Here is a 17715-nt window from a genome sequence, read left to right as displayed (position 1 = left end):
CAATGTCGTGACGCCGCTGGCCAAGAGCCTCATTACAAAGAGGGCACGGCTTGAGCCGATAGGGGTTGAAGGAGCGCGCTGCTTTTGGTTTTTTGTGCGGTGATGAAATGCTTAAAAAATTCAGGGGGGCGGGGGTGTGTCACTGATGTGTGGTTAAGATGTTAATTAAGTACACAACTGTTTGTGAGTCTTAAATGCTGGAGACACTGAAGGGCGTTTGGGAGGCATCCGTCTGATTCGACGCCTTTCTGCAAACACTCTCCAGCGTCCTAGACAAAGAGATCTACATATGCGTTGGCAGAAAGTAGCGTAGCCATTGGCACGCTCGGCTGCGGAACGGAAGGATGGTTGTTCAAATCCCATCGTGCACAAAGTTTCTTTTTTTTTCGGTCTGGCTAGAAAAGCAAGACACCTCTGCTGACAACCTTCTGCTGACAACCTTTTGTCGACAACGATGAAGCATTGAATGTTTTCGCCTTAAAACTTATATTTGTAGTCTTCAGGAGAGTACGAACTAACATTCGACAATGCTGAGAGTGTTCTTGTACTCGATTTGCTCATGGACTGCACTAGTCGCTCTTCGCAATTATGAGAAATTTTCTAATACAATTTTTTTTCAAACAGTTCCCATTCTCTCCTGCTCCCTTTTCTAGTAATAAAAGCAAAACTGATTCTGACAGCCGTCTTTTCCTTCTGCCAGGAAAAAGAGAACAAAGACAAAAGTAGCAGCCAAAAACACAAGGACATAATCCGACAATGTAGTTTAAACACATATTCTGAGATTTGCAATATATCATAGCCCGAACTTTATTTAAGCCAAATCAGTGCTTGTTAGAAGCCAAACAGTCACTGACGAAGTCAAGATGACACCTCAAGCTTCATTTCCGATCACAGGCTTCGTATTCATTTTAGAGGTCTCGTTTTGTCCACCTCAGTGAGATGAAGAACCTATACTAGCTCCGAGGCGTCATTCTTGCCTTTTAATTGGTTAGTGACTGTGTGTCGTATTCTTTTCTACTTCTTATGCTTGACCAGGCGAAATTTCACAGGCGTGTTGCGTTGCCGAAGGGGATACTGTTTTTCCATGTTGCTATGCACCGTTTATAATAATCCTCGTTTTATACTTGTAGGAAAATTTGTGAGGTGCAGATATGCCGGGATTTCCTCTCTGATCGAACTACTCACCACTAGCACATAGGCGGCAGATTCACATAGTGAGTGACTGGCCGGCTCCAGTTCCCTGGCCAGTCAGGATAGATATTATGGTGGTGACTGAGACGGCGGGCAGATGGGGGTATCTGTTGCTTCAGCCAGCGTCTTCGCTTCGGCGGACGCGGATGTTGAGACGCGCGTCTACTTTCACTCTTCTCATCTTTTAAATCTCCTCTATATGCACGTGGCAGCGGTGGTGGCTCGGCTCAATCCAGTTGGCAGGCCCCTGCATTTTCCTTTTCATCCTTCTCTCAGTCACGACGAGGAGACGGCGGGTAGTCATTACTGACCTTAGCTGCGATGGCATGCGTACACCTTTCTAAATCTTACCCGCTATCTGAGCGTCCTGTACTGCCTTCCGACGGCCACTGCATAAATTTAGTTTGCATGCATTATCTTAATTTTTCGGCTTGATTTCTGTGTTCAGACGTTTCATTTCAAGTAATCGCCTACATTTTTGTGGTTACTGACACGAGAAGCATAATGTCGTCACCCAGCACACATTATCACACCACGCAGAAAAGTATTTAAAGAAAAATAACAAGATATTCCTGCGCTCTCTGCCGAGGTGCAGAAGTTTATACTGCGAATAAAGTCTGGAGGCACTTCTTGCTCCAAATAGTAACCGCTCATTATTCGCAAAGCATTCAATCTATCTACTTAATTTGATCTAAGACACCCAGTATGCGGAACATTGGCGTGCCAATTTAATTCGTACGGATTTCGCTTCAAAACGCGATCTTCGCAAATGTTTAATAGCATCTCATCTTTGTTTGCGCAAGAAATTTACCTGAAAATGCACTTCAAAGACCTGCCATTTATACGGCGTTCTTGAGGAAGGATAACTGTTATCTCGGCTCATTTGGATGTTTCTCGCAATTTCCAAAGGCTGAGTTTAAATACAGAGGTGTCGCAAATGCATAAATACCTTGTACGACGTACGATTCATGTAAACTACTCTTTATATACTTCTCAGCAGTGCTCCTGTAGTTCTGAATGCCGAAGTGTGTAATACGGAATGTCACAGAGAGATATGTCCCGCTATGAGGGATAAAAGCTAATTAGTGATCGCTGCATCAAACGTTCTTTTTTTTTCTAGCCAACAGCACATCAAAGACAGTATGTCTAGGGGCGCAGAGCTCTTACTGCTAACCATAACACGATAGCACTTGGCCGCCAGTCACCTCGACACCGTCTGGCGATAGCGACCGGCATTAATCAGCGATGTGCAAAACCCACTTTATTTAACCATTTCAGACACACATTATGTTCTACAGTCGAGAAAAGTCTGAAAATTTTTCTGCTTAAGTTTCAACCCACTAGTGCACGAAATTAACATTAACGACTCAAAACTTGAATAATTCACGCCCCGCGCACTAGCACACTCAGGGCATTCCAGCCCTACTAAAAATACCACATTTGTGGAAAATAATTATTGTTTTAATCCAGGGTTTTTTCAACAAAGAAAAATGAGCTAAATTATTATTTAGTAAAACATTCCACCATGTGTAACAAGAAAAATGGGGGGAAGGGGGGGGGGGGGGGGGCTTAGCTTTGGTTAAGCTTGGTTGGTTGCGAAAGCAGGTGTTTTATACTGCATATGCAGCGCCTCTAATGGGAAGAGCGTGGCGTGCCGTGCCAAGCGGCCACCTTTACCCGACGAGCCGAGTTGGTAGCCCGTCTTTCGCTCCTGGTATGACGTCACGCTATAACGTCATTAGCGCCTCTAGTGGGAGGAGCGCGGCGCGCCGTGGCAAGCGGCCGCCGTTACCCGATGAGCCGAGTTGGTAGCCCGTCTCTCGCTCCTGGTGTTGCGTCATGCTGTGACGTCACTAGCCATGGTATGACGTCAGGGGTCCTTCTAAAGGTCTAACGTGGCAAGTGGCCGCCGCTACGCGAAAGGCCGTTCTTGGGAGTAGTATTGTTTTCGCAAAAAAAAAAACTTACAGCACCAGGCTACACTTTAATTAGGCGCACCAGAGAACTTCGCTACGCCTATCTGTTCTTCATTTTGAAAAGCGTATCCTTTTTTTCTAGGCATGAAACGACCCTACCATCCTATACAGCAGGGATTTAAAATGTTGGTGGCATCGCTGACTCCGTGAAGACATGCCTCGGTTCTTCGAAACAATGCTCGCAAAGCCGCGTCCACGAACGTTGATGCTGTTCCGCTAGTGTTTTAGCGCCAAATGCGGGATTCGCACATGAGCATGCAAAAATACCGATAAACCATGGCGACCAATCGTAGGTTCAACACATCCAGAAGGATTACTACTCATTCACCATGTGTTGTTGGGCCCCAATCGCGACAAATGCAGCTGACCTTTCCGTGACCTTGCTTGAAATGTTAGAGCGCGTGCCTACGGCTCCCGCCAGAGCGCATATGTGTAATCTCGCTGATAATGCCTGTTGTTGTCACCCCATGGGGCAACGAGTTAGAGTTTAGCTCTAGCGCAATCCCAGCTCTCAAGTCACTAGAGCTTTTACAGTGATAAAGTGATAGAATGGTCCCCCTTTAGAGTATACATTGCGCAGCCCTGAGTCAACGACTCGAGCCGCTGCAGAGTGGCGTCATTGTCTTTACCAAGTAGACCAATGATCCATGTTCTTGGCAAGCGCAGAAGCGGAATGACTAGATAGGAATCAATAAGATTCACTTTCCGCAACTTCAGTCTGAGCTAGACACGTGCGCAGTGATATTTTCGGTGGTGTCTGAGAAAAGCATTGCTTTAGTTTTGACGGAAAAAAATGTCACATTGAAAGCATGCAGTAACTGGGATAAAACCCTCTAGTACATTTCGGCCAGCTCTATCCGGCAAATTCCATTCAAGAATTTCCTCCGCCCACACGAGAGTGCCTATAATCGAACAAACAGGAGATTTCTGGTTCATTACACGAGAAGACGATTTAGAGACACGGAACACTGCCGCTACACGAGCTTAGTCTTTCTGCTGCCTTGCTTCTTCTAAATCGCAAGGATTCATTCGACTGTCTCTCACACTATCTGCTCCCACAGTTAGACTAATTGCATAGGAAACATTCATCCGCAGTAAACTTGAATATGCATCGACTACATGGAACCCCCTTTCGAGAGTACCCAATGCAGGCGTTAGAGGCAGTGCAAAATCAGGCATCATGTTTCATATCATCCCAATATCATCACCGGCGTAACATTACTAACGTCAAAACTTCCACTGGTCTAACTTCACTGTCAGCTCACCGTAAGATAGCAAGACTTTGTCTATTTCATAAGTGATCACAAAACTATGCATGTCAACATCGACCTTAAAGCAATTAGGCGCCCAAAATACAATAAAACAATCCGCCTTTACAACAAAGGTAATTATGATATAATGGATGCCGAACTGACAGCGTTTTTCGTAAGTTTTTCCTCAAGTTTTCATTCACGAAGTATTCATGAGAACTAGCTAGCATTTAAGAAAAAACTTGATGCCCTAGTCAATGCATTCATACCCCAAATAACTTCCACGCTAATCCACACAAATCATGGTTTACTAAAAGTCTTAAAAGGTTGGAAAATAAAAAGAAGCGCCTGTTCCGCTCAGCAAGAGCCCATGGAACGCAAAGCGCATGGGCGAAGTACCGCGCTGCAGAAAAATGATATCAAACTGCTATCCATGACGCCAAGCACAACATCTTTCATCAAGACCTTCCTAATATGCTCCACGATAACCCCAGGAAGTTCTGTCAAGCCGTTAACCCTCATCATGAACACGCGATTACCCTCAAAGATCAATCAGGCGCGGCTATGAACAACTCTGAGTGCGCTACTTTATTCAGCGCAGCGTTCTCATCCGTCTTTACTAATGAAACCGAAACACAACTTCATACATCTAATTTACTCTTTGAGCATGCTATGCCGGTAGTCGCATTTTCCTCACTGGGTATTGCGTCCTTAATTAGAAACATGAAAATCTCATCTTCATCTGGTGTAGACAATATTAACTCGAAACTTCTAAAGAACACTAGTGATATTTGTGCCGAGTTCTTATGCTTACTTTTTACCCAGTCACTCTCAACAGGACAATTACCGGACGATTGGAAAACTGGAAAGGTCGTTCCAGTCTACAAATCAGGTAACAAAGATTCGCCGTTAAATTACCGACCCATTTCCCTTACTAGCGTACCCTGCAAACTAATGGAACACGTCATCTATACTCATATCATAAACTTCCTCCACTCGAACAATTTTTTTCCATTCGTCTCAACACGGCTTTCGGAAAGGTTTTTCTTGTGAAACGCAGCTATCCCTATTCATTCATGATTTACATGCTAATCTCGATTCTAACCTACACACCGACGCCATTTTCCTGGATGTTGCAAAAGCATTTGACAAGGTACAGTCTTTGTCAAAAGTTTAGAGCCCAGGAGGTTTGCTTCAAAGCCTTGTAGTCGGACTCCTGAAGCATTCGTGGCAGCTCTACCCATTAGAGGAGGCAGGATCAGAAATCATCTTACCTTCAGGAAATTTGGAGCTTTGCAGATGCATTACGAACCACACAGTGTGGCTCAGAAGCAAACCCCCTGGGCTCCAAACTTTTGACAAAGGCTGTACCTCATAAACGCTTAATCCTAAAACTTTCCCGTTTGAACTTGCCACCCGACATAATAAAATGGATAGAAGAATTCCTGACTAATCGCTCACAGTTTGTCGTTGTTAACAATCAAAATTCCAATCCGCTACCAGTAACATCAGGTGTCCCTCAAGGTTCTGTACTAGGCCCGCTTCTATTCCTGATTTATATTAATGACTTACCGACCAATGTGTGCTCTAATATTCGCATGTTTGCTGACGACTGCGTTGTTTATCGCGCAGTTACTAATGCCTCCGACCCAACATACCTTCAAGATGACCTAAACCACATACAGGAATGGTGCGACCGTTGGCTAATGGAACTGAACCCTCATAAATGTAAACGTTTGTCCTTCCACCGCCGCCGTAACCCGCTTGATTTCCCATATGTAGTCGCTAACGTTCACCTGCAGTCTGTTTCATCATACAAATACTTAGGCGTCACGCTGTGCAACAACTTATCATGGGCTACACACGTTACTAACATCATTTCCTCGGCTAATAAAACTCTCGGATTCTTACGACGTCATCTTCGCCACGCCCCACAACAGGTAAAATTACTAGCATATAAATGTCTCGTCAGATCAAAGTTAGATTATGCATCGCCAGTTTGGAACCCTCATCAAGTTTACCTTATCAATGCGCTCGAGTCACTTCAAAACAGAGCAGCCAGATTCATTCATTCCTCCTATTCGTACGACATCAGTGTGACATCTTTAAAAGCGGAATCCAGTTTAGCGCCCCCTTCACTTCGTCGTCGTATTTCTAGCCTCTGCCTATACCATAAATTTTTCCATAGTTCGCTGCGCTGCGCTCCCTACATTGCCCCACCAGCCGGCATATCCCACCACATTCGTCATCCTTTCCAAGTGTTTCGCCCACGTGCCCGTACTGTTACCTGTGCCGCTTCTTTTTTTCACCGTGTTTCTGTAGACTGGAACGACCTCTCCAATGACATCGCTACCATCTCATGCCCATCCACATTCGCCGAAGCTGTTACCAACCATTTTTCAACATAACACTTGTTCATTTGACTGTTTGTACCCACCCCTTATGTAATACCCCCAGTGGGTCTTTAAGGTATTAAAATGAAATGAAATGAACCTGTATAATGCTATGCCCCAATTGCGTCAGAGCCTGATTCTGCCCCCCTTGACACCTTCAAATGCCAAAGCGTTCAGCGCATTCATAATTCGTCCAACACTTTCACCAAATCATTTTTGGCTACTGCCATAGCGGAGTGGAACGCACTTACCGACGATGTGTTCAGTGAAAGAAATTTCGCAAAATTTAAGCAGTTATTGTTAGACTATTTCTCGCCATAGTTCCGGTTCTATGCCCTCTTGTTATCCGTTTATGGCCTTGTTTCATTTTTCATTTTCATGTCTCATGGCGTCAACAATAGTGTCTACTTATGCTTTCAATTTATGTTTATGTGCCTTATTTTTATTTTTTGTGAGCCATTATTACCATCTCTTCAACCCGCCCCTCTCATGTCATGCCCCAACGGGGCTCTTAAGCGCATATAAATTATGAGGATTATGATGATGATGATCCCAATATTAATATAGCTGCATGCGTTATGCGTAGCAGTTCCGTTTTTTTTTAGCCAGCGGACCCTTAGAAATCCCGCAAGTAACTCAGGGACAAGAGGTCATGAAAATCAGAAAGTATATGTAGTGAGCTTGGTCAAGAGTGAAATTAAAATTTCAGGGAGTTAATGAACCAGTACAAAGAGAACGATGAGATGCACAGTGCGTCCAGAAAGCAGTGAGCTTAAAATGGTTGCCTCATTATCTCCTTTGTCTGGCAAGAAATGCAACGAGAACAGTTACCTAAGTGTTCCAGAGAAAATTCAGGACCTTTTCTTGCTGCGTTCGGTCCCCAACAGTTCATAGATGTTTTGTTACTAAGGCAGCCCTTTTAAAATTTTCTAACGCGATAAAACGCAGCCGAATAAAAGCAACGGTGGCGAAAGTGCTGGAATAAAAATAGGCAACAGTGTGTTCAATTATTTTATAAAGGAACCATATTTCTTGGGTGTAATGATCACTCGAGATGAACCCTGGGTGATCGCTTGCGGGTCTTATGAGGAAAATGCAAGCTGCTGGTTGCCACACAGCTCCTTCATTTCTTCCTAGGAGGAAATCGTTCAGAAGAAATTTTCACCCCCATGTCAAAAATGGCATGAAAGCCCTTATTTATTTATTTATTTATTTATTTGATTGTTTATTTATTTATTTGTTTAGTGACTGAATACTTTAAGTGCCCACAAACAGCAGTTCTGCCTGAACCGCGGTGCACTGTGATTCATGAACATTCATGAATCAAGTGTAAGTCAGCTTGCAATTGGCGCTCACACACATGTCAAAATAGAATCCATATGTAGGGACATGCGTAGCTGAGATTGTGTCACCGTCAAAGGAAGAGAAAAATAAAAATTGAGCGCTAAAAGAAGCTAAGCCGAGAGACACAAGCTTGTTTAGCGCAAAACTGTTTTCCACAAAAATGTCGCCAGCAGTTCGTGTAAGCATGGCAGATTTGTTAAACATGTGCTGGATGCGCATCATTTGGCATAAACACTTTGCACCGGTTATGCAGAATGGCCGACAGTTTGGGCGTTTGATCTAGGGACATTAAAAAAAAACGCTGCTGTCAGCATGGGATAATCAAATACACCATGCAGACATTTCTGCAAGGAAACAGTGTCACGCAACTCGCGTTGTGTAGAGAGTGAGACAAGATTTAGGGACGACAACAGGCGGTTGTAGTCTAAGTAGTATCTCGTGCCTAAGTGCCGATGGCAAAGAATTCGAATAAAGCGCTTTGGTGTGCGTTCAATCGTGGAACACTGCGTAATTGTCTTGATCCACCAAATTCTCGGTCGTTTAATAAATGAGCATGGTTTGGTATGGTTTATGGGGTTTAACGTCCCAAAGTGACTAAGGCTATAAGAAACGCCGTAGTGAAGGGCTCCGGAAATTTCGACCACCTGGGGTTCTTTAACGTGCACTAACATCGCACAGTACACGGGCCTCTAGAATTTCGCCTCCATCGAAATTCAACCGCCGTGGCCGGGATCGAACCCGCGTCTTTCGGGTCAGCAGCCGAGCACTATGACCACTGAGCAACCGCAACGGCATTAAGGGAGCTGCGCGCCTCCTTGATCACATCGCGAGTTCATGAATTCTTCATAATGATAGCACAGCTGTTCCCCCTTCGCTCACTGCAACATTTTTTTTCGGCTGAAAAAAACAAATACCTGCAAATTTGAATCCACTGCATACCGGGATATTGGTTCAGCACACTTTAATTTCAGGCTGAACCTTTCGACACACTTCAAAGGTCACCATTTAGCGTGTGTGGAGGACATCCAACAAATCCGCAATACACTGCCTGAATAAGCTCGATGTTCATAATTTCTAGCAGGGTTACCAAAAACTGATGAAACGTTAGACACGCTTTGCGTATACTCTCAATGCCCATGGCTTGGTTTGATGGTGTTTAACATCTTAAAGCGATTCAGACCTTGAGGGACGCCGTAGTATAGGGCTCTGGTAATTTCGACCACCTGGGGTTCTTTAACGTGCACTGAGATTCGTATTACTTTGTGGGCACACCTCGCAGAACGTCATTGTTAAAGACGAAGTTTACGAGCCGCGAAAGCTCTCCTGTGTGTTCCAACAAATTAGTTAAGGCGATGCCGATCCTGTTTTTTATGGCACACAGGCTCGAAAGTTTTATCGCCCCTGTATACAGTTGAGGCAGCGCCTAACTGCACGCTCTGTTGCTTGTTAAATTTGAGAGACAAATCAAAAGAGCCGGTAGAAATATTTTTTGCAGCTATAGGCGTGTGACCTCCACTCTTAGGCACGCGCATCGGCTGTCCGAGCGCAAAGCAGAAGCCCTGTAGCTGCCGCACAGCGAAGCAGCGAAGAGGGCAAAAAAATGAGCTCTATAAGGTAGAATAATTCAGAATGAGAGTCACTGCTTTTAACCGAGGACATTGAGCTTGGTGTACAGCAGAATAATGATCTCTCACTGCGGAGTGCGCAGCAGAAGTCGGGGTGGTGGAGCCAGACACGATACTAGCAAGCTCTCTCAGGAGAAAAAAGTCCTGATTAAGAAGCGACAAAATATCAATAAATAAATCAATCACTCAATCAGCCAATCATTTTTGTTCGCACTCAGAAAAACATTTTACAAGTTCAGACTGGCAAAAGCCTCATTGGGCTTGCATGGCAGCACCTGGAAAACAGCGAAGAACCACGTGCAATGGTTTATATACATAAAAATGATACAAGTTATAAAAAGCAAACATAAATGTAGGACAAAAACAGCAAAATTTAACTGAAAAATTTTATGATTTTACTACAAAGGGAGACGGACCGATCAAAGCATATCAACACTAACAGTATGTCAACACCTGCGGGGGTTAAGAGCACAGAGAAAAGTGACCATACAAGGGCTAACTAGACGAAAAATTCTAGAAAATGCTGCATAGCGAAAATTCCAAATAAAATTCAACGGTGAGGTGAAGACAGATGAGCGGAAGAGTTTCTTTAGATTGAAATTAGTATTGGGACAGTTGGGACAGGACGCATTTTTCGGCACCTTAACATAAAATGCGAATGCATGAGTTTTTTCCATGACGAGTTGAACAGCGCAGAATGACAAATCTATCTTTCGGCCTGATGGCATATACTCGGAATGTACTCAACTTTATACACACCTGAGCAAAAATGTTCTAGCGCAGCTGCTTTAGATAGAGGAGAATTAAAGTTTGGGAGCCCTCAAAAACTAAAAACATAACATTCCTTTGGAAGTAGAAAATGGCAAGCACTGCTTTTTAAGATTGAGCACAAGATGGAGTTTTATTTTCCCAGCGAAGTGCACGGTGCCCGTAAACTGCTATACCAAATCTTAAAACGCTGTAACCATAAACGTATAGGTTGTTTTTCTAACAGAAAGTGGCATGTAGTATCAAACATTCAACAGCAGACAAGAAACAGCACGCAATTTTTGACAGACGTGGTTAAGTGAGAATGGCATGATAAATCACTATCAAACAGCAAACCAAAATATTTTGCACGGAAGGCATATACTAGTGTCTCAGATCAAACAACAAACCAAAATATTTTACACGGGAGGCTTATACCAGTGTCGCAGTCACAGTCAGATGGCACATTCAAATGTATCTAAAAGAATAGAATGATAAAGCGTCAGTTTCTTTAATTAGTGACAGAAGCATATAAGCTGAATTCTGGATACGTTAATGTTGATCAAATTTTATGCAAACCAAACTTTTATTGAAGTACTTTAAAGGTCATTAATAGCATCGCAGAAGTGTTTTGCACAGGAAATGGTAAACGTATCGTCAGCACATTGTAGTAAACGACCAGGTGCGGAGTCAACTAAATGATGAACAAAAATATTAAATAGCAAAGGGCTCAGAATAGACCCTTGAAGAACACCAGAATTAATATAAACTGCTGCGAAAATTAGCGACTGAAACGAGCTGCATTCGGTTCTGTAAGAAATCATTAAGTAATAGCACAAACGAGCCTCTAAATCCTTACATATGAAGTTTAGTTAAAAGTAGGCTCTGGCAAATGCTGCCAAACGCTTGGCTCACATCAAGAAATACAGCACATGCGGTTGGTTATATATATATATATATATATATATATATATATATATATATATATATATATATATATTGTTATCAATAATAATAAATAAATAATAAAATGAAAATTCAGAGATTCAACGAAATCTTCCAGAAGAACTTGGGTGCCTCTGCCATGCAAGAATCTATACTGGGCAGCAGAAATGATATTATGCTTATTCAAAACTCCCTGCATACTCGGAAGTAAATGTTTTTCGAGTATTTTGGTTACCGCTGACAAAATTGAAATTGGTCCGCAATTTTCTATCTTAATGCGGTTCCTCCTTTTAAAAAACGGAACAATAATGGCAGTTTTTATTATGAGCGGCATTTCGGCACTTGCAATAATATAATTAAAAAGCGTCAGTAACACATATTTAAGTACACGAAAATTTTTGCACAAGTTAGCAATTAAGTTTCCATCGATTCCAGGAGATTTATTAGGCTTGAGGATGGCCATCTGAGATTAAAGGTTATGTTCGGTAATAAAAGGTAGGTATGCAGAGTGTGCCAAAGAATGTTGTAGGGAACACATGTTGGGGCGAGGTACAGCTACGCCGACTACACGAGAAAATTAACGAACTAATTCTTGTTCAACGGTCTCACCATCGCTCGAAAAATGTCCCAGAACAGATCTGTTCTTCCTTGTGGCAGTGATATCTCGTCGTGAGTCATTGACCAGCCTCCAGGTTCGTCTGCTATCATAGCGGGCGTCAAAACATTTTTTTCGACAATATATTCGCTTGGCGATAATAATTATTGCATTAACTATGTTTCTGCATATAATAAACTTGAGCAGCAGCTCGTTACAAGACGATGCATGCCTTACTTTCAATCAATCAATTTTATTTCCTTAAAGACCCCTTTTCAGGGGCATTACTTAAGGGGTGGGTACAACGTTTGGTGGGACAAAGTAATCATGCGTTATGATGATGGCAAATAGCTGTAGGCTCTGCGCGCAAAGTTCGCGGCACAGGTTATTGCTTCAATTTCAGCGGGAAGGCCATTCCAGTCCGCGGCGGTGCGAGAAAAAAATGAAGCCGCGAAGGCGACGGTGCGTGCACGTGGACGGCTTATCTGGAGTGAATTGAGAGTGCGATGAGATATGCGTGCCGGAGGGACCATGTAGGGTGCAGTTCGTAGATTGCTGTAAAAAAACTTGTGAAATATTAAAAGACTGGCTGTGCGGCGGCGCAGCTCGCGTGGCTGTATGTCTGAAAGCGATTTCAGATACGTAGCACTCGTGCTGTAATACTATAAAGAATGAATAAATCTGATGGCGGGGTTTTGCAAAACTTCTAATGAGTTGGTCAGATAAGCTTGATGTGGGTGCCAAATGGGGGACGCGTATTCTAATTTAGATTTCACAAGTACTTCGTAGGCTAATAACTTAACATGCACGGGCGCATCACATAGATGACGTTTTAGAAAACCAGTGCATTTATTAGCTGAAGAAATGATGTTAGTTATACGCGTTTTCCAGGAGAGGTCAGCGCACAAGGTTACGCCTAAATATTTGTATGATTCTACTGGCAGCACGGGAACAGAGTCGATATAATAGAAGGGCGCGAGAGAGTTACGGCGGCGATGAAGAGAGAGTACGTTGCATTTGGAAGGGTTAAGCTCCATTAGCCAAATTTAGCACCAATCCTGAACCTTGTTAAGGTTGTTTTGGAGGGATAATTGATCAGAAGTGTTATTAACTGTGTTATTCATCCGGAGTAATTCTTCTTAATTAATTGCTCCCAGTATTTCTGCTGGCATCCGTCTGCGGTCAGCATCACGCCGATCACGCTGCTTGATTTGGAAAGTCCGCACGGTGGCCCCCTTAAATCCTTTGAAAACTTTAACGAATTGCTCATACATCTCGCCTGGAGGCACAGTGTTAAAGAAATTCTGCCTGCAGTATTAAGCTAATAATTGGTCCAATATTTTAGGGTCTGTGGCAGAAATTTCTTTTTTTTTAATTCGCAGTAGATAGCGGGCTAGACGGCTGAGCGAAGTCGCAGCAGATGAAGTGGTTGTCAGAAAGTTTTCGTCGCACAGCTGATCGTGTCGCAAGACTGCGAGCATGAACATTGCTGTGGTCAATATACGAAGCCGCCAGACAGTTTGATTAGGCCTCTTCACCCGTATCTGTAGCCTGTAGAACGTAACTGGCATAACCGTCAAAGCTAATAATAAGCTTACGGTAAACGATATCAGGAAGTATAATATGGAGATGATCGAGTAGGCTCTAAAGAAGGCAAGTTTTTTTAAGAGTGGTGAAGAGTAAATTATTCATTGGGAAAAAATCAGACGTATTCTCTAATAGACAAAGAGGGCCATATCATTACCACTATGGACAAGATAGTTGAAATAGCCGAAGAATTCTACACAAATCTCAGCAGCAGCCTTAGTAACCAGGATGCTAATTGTGAAGGCAATAGTGTGGAGGAGTTGAAAACACCAAATGCAGTGAAATGGGAAGTAAATAATGTTTAGCAAACAATCCAAAGAGTAAAAGCGGCAGGTAAGGGTGAGGTAACTGCAGACGCGTTGAAAGACGGTGGGGTCGTTGTGCTAGAAGAGGTTGCCACTCTGAATATGCAGTGTTTCACGACATCGAACGCACCGCAATCTTGAAAGAAAGCTAACATCATCCTAATCCTTAAGAAAGCAGACGTTAAGGACTTGAAAATTACAGACTGATCAGCTTACTGTCTGTACTTTACAAGGTATTTACTAAGGTAGTCGCAAATAGCATTATATTATATTTAAACTTCTGTCAGCCAAAGTTGTAGTTTGGCTTTCGAAAAGGCTGCTCGGCAATGGACCGTGCTTACACCATCAATCAGATGATAGAGAAGGGGGCAGAATATAACCAGCCCCTATGTGTTTATAGCCTTTATAGATTACGATAAAGCATTTTCCTCTGTTGAAACCACAGCAGTCATGCAGGTATGGAGTGTCCAAGGTATAGAAGAGACATATGTAAAGGTATTGCAAAATATGTATAGTGGTTGCGCAGCGATCATAGTAATCTGCAGAGAAAATGATAGAATGCCAGTCAAGAAGGGTGTCAAGCAGAGAGGCACTTATCTCCAATTCTATTCACCGCGTGTTTGCAGGAGGTATGCTGCGAACTGGATTGGAAAGAGTTGAGTTCGATGATCACATTATCTTGTAAGAAACTCGGGGGACTAATTGCAATGCATGGTCGAGGACTTAGCCAAACGAAGCACAACGGTTTGTCCAGAACTTAATATGGAGAAATATAAAGTAATGTTCCGCAGTCTGAGACGGAAACAACCGTTACGGTAGACAGCGAAGCACTGAAAATTTTAAGGGAATACAACTACTTAGGACAGGTAGCGGCCACACATCCAGACCACAAGAGTTAAATAACTAAGATAATAAGAATGAGGTGGAGCGCATTGGGCAGGTACTCTTGGGTCATGAATAGCAGCTTAGCAGAATCCCTAAAGTGCAAAGTATATGAGAGTGGTATCTTACCGATGCGAACCTGTTGGGGCAGAAACGTAGAGGATAACGAAAAGGGTTCAACTTAAGGACAACGTAGCGACCTATGGGAGGGAATGAGAGACGACGAATTTTAGTGGCGCCAGGGCATCCTTGGCCAAAGAGCGCCATGCCTGGTCAAAGGCGCATTTTAACCCAGAGAAGCCGAGCAGCAGGTAAGGGAATGAGCAATGGAAGGGAAATTATAGGTGTAACGTTAAGAGAGAAGAATAGGACAGAGCGGGTCAGGGAAAAAAACGAGTTAATGATCTCCTAGTAGAAATAGAGAAGAAAAGGGCATAAGCAAGACATATAATGAGAAAGCAAGATAACCGATGGCCCCTATTGATAACGGAGTGGGTTCCGACAAAGGGCAAGCGGGCAGGGGCCGTCATATAGAGTTCATTCCATGCCAAATGAACAAGGCTTCCCTCGATCTCATGATTGTTTTCATAATATTTATGGCTTTTTATTGAACCATCTAAAGTAATTACCTTGAATAAGTTTGGGGGAAAATTTCCTGATTTTCTGGTCATGTGACAGCCCTTTGAATTTCTCCGGTGAGTGCAAAAGTCGGCCTCACTAAAAATTTACAACAAATCAAATATTTTACTTTCATGGCCGAAAATTTTTTTAGAGATAATGAATATACATTGTGGTTTTTTATCGCACAGCAGCGAGATTTTCAGCAAAACGGTTTGGCGTTGTTTTCATACATTATTATTACTCCAAGTTCAAAAAACTAATTTTTTTTATCGAATAGGCTCACCGTCGTATCACTTACATATCGATCTGCTTGTTTAACGATGTTGTATGCCTCTAGAATTTTGCGTTGGCTCTGAGTTTTACCGCGTCCAAAAACTGTAGTCTTCTTGAAGAGCAGAGTGCACTTGTGCGTTCTGCAATGTTTAGGCAAAGTCGCCCTATCATCTGTGGAAAGCTACCGTTGATGTTCTCTGGGCCGGGTGTTAAGACAGCGGCCAGTCTGCCTGGTGTACATATTCAATCCACAGGATAAAGGCATGGAGTACACTAACTGGGTGGCACAGGCGACGTATTTGAACTCATGATTGATCGTGCACAGGGAAATTTTATTCTTCCTATCGTCAGTTCTTCTGAACAAACTGAGCAATGGCAAAGCGTTGGATGCTCTCAACAAGAATTTCACCACGTTTAAGAAAAAACCGACAGGGGAGAAAAATTATATCCCGAAGCTTTTCCACGAACTCAACTTGGAGAGGCTTGACAAGGCCGTCAATTCCTGCAAAGGTGATAGACTGCACGTCTTTTTCATTGCTAAAACACACGAAATTGATTGCCCGCTGAGGACTGTAATCACATAACGAAGGTAGAGGCAAAAAGTGATCGGACAGTTCCTAAAATCCAAGCTTTCTACTCTGGAGCCCTTTGGCCCATTTTCTGTTGGGAATTCTCAAGATTTGACAGCGGCGCTCAAGCAACGAGTTCACGGAGCCAGCACAGGTGCGTCCATAGACATCCAGGAGCTGTACTACTCAGGGCCCCATGACCAGATGCTGCAGGCACTGCGCGACTTAATATAAAAATCCTGCACGATTGACTTCCACAAAAGTGTGGTTGATCAATTGAAGATTTTTTAGAACTTCTTACGGCCTACTTGTCCTCTACAGTTATTGACTTTAATGGTGGCGCGTACGTCGAGAGAAAGTGAATATGTATTGGGTGTTGTGTGGCGCCAATCTTAACCCACATCTACATGTCTAGGTTTGGCATCTTACTGAGAGCAAAATTGGACATGAACCATATGGCAAAGGTGTTCCGGTATGTTGATGATTTTTTGTACTTCTGAATGTTTTACCTAATGACAATCCGTAGAATGTGGCGGCTAGCGTTTTAGATTGTTTTAGTTGGTGCTCTAGCTCATTGACTTTTAACCATGAATTACCAGACGACAATCGTATAAGGTATTTAAACCTTGTTGTAACTTTTAATTGCAATGAACATATTTGCTGGACCTACGCCCCACTAACCAAGAATGTCTGACTTCCACACAGCACCTGCCCCTCCTAACTTACCAAAAGGGTTAGTGCAACCTTATGCCTCAGTAACGCGCTAGAGAAAAGCTGCTTCCATACTGTGCAAGAAAACTTTATACAGCAACAGCAAAAACTAATAGAAGCAGGCTTTCCTACGCATGTTATCAAAGGTGTTTCTGAAAAGCTTCCCAAAAAAATGAAAGCCAACCCTAAGATGACGGAAGAAAGGAAGGACAAAAGGAAGTGTGAAGTCATGCGTTACTTGCACGCACTTTAGCACAACACAAAGAAGGTGTCGATGTAGTCTTCTCAGCCCCGCGAAAATTGGCCAGTTTGTGCAGAAGATATGACGATAAGAAGAATAAAATTTCACTCCGCACGTCACCTGTGCCACCCAGATAGTGTACTGCATGCCTTTATCCTGTGGGAATATGTAGTTCGTCGGGCAGACTAGCCGCTGTCTTAACACCCGGCTTAGAAAACATGAAAGGTCGCTTTCCACAGATGACAGGGCGAATTTGCCTAAACATTGCAGAACGCACAAGTGCACTCCAATATTCAAGAAGACTACAATTTTTGGACGCGGTAAAACTCAGAGTAAGTGACACGACGGTGAGCCTATTCGATAAAAAATTAGTTTCTTGAACTCCTTAACGTCACTGCGTTGCAGAGTGATTGCGTTCCTAATGGTTGTCTCTCATGCTGCATTCTGCCTTCTCTTGTAA

General features: G+C 43.1%; 1 protein-coding gene across 5 annotated transcripts in view; it reads left to right on the top strand.

Moving 5' to 3' along the window:
* The window catches only part of LOC149352608 (complement receptor type 2-like), a 353632-nt gene that overhangs the window by 128920 nt on the left and 206997 nt on the right, over nucleotides 1–17715 (top strand). The window lies entirely within an intron of this gene.

Source organism: Amblyomma mixtum, chromosome 3, assembly GCF_055824585.1.
Source record: "Amblyomma mixtum isolate Tamu chromosome 3, ASM5582458v1, whole genome shotgun sequence".
Taxonomy (NCBI): domain Eukaryota; kingdom Metazoa; phylum Arthropoda; class Arachnida; order Ixodida; family Ixodidae; genus Amblyomma; species Amblyomma mixtum.
Note: the sequence above shows the minus strand (reverse complement) of the source record. Positions and strands in the feature narration are given on the sequence as shown.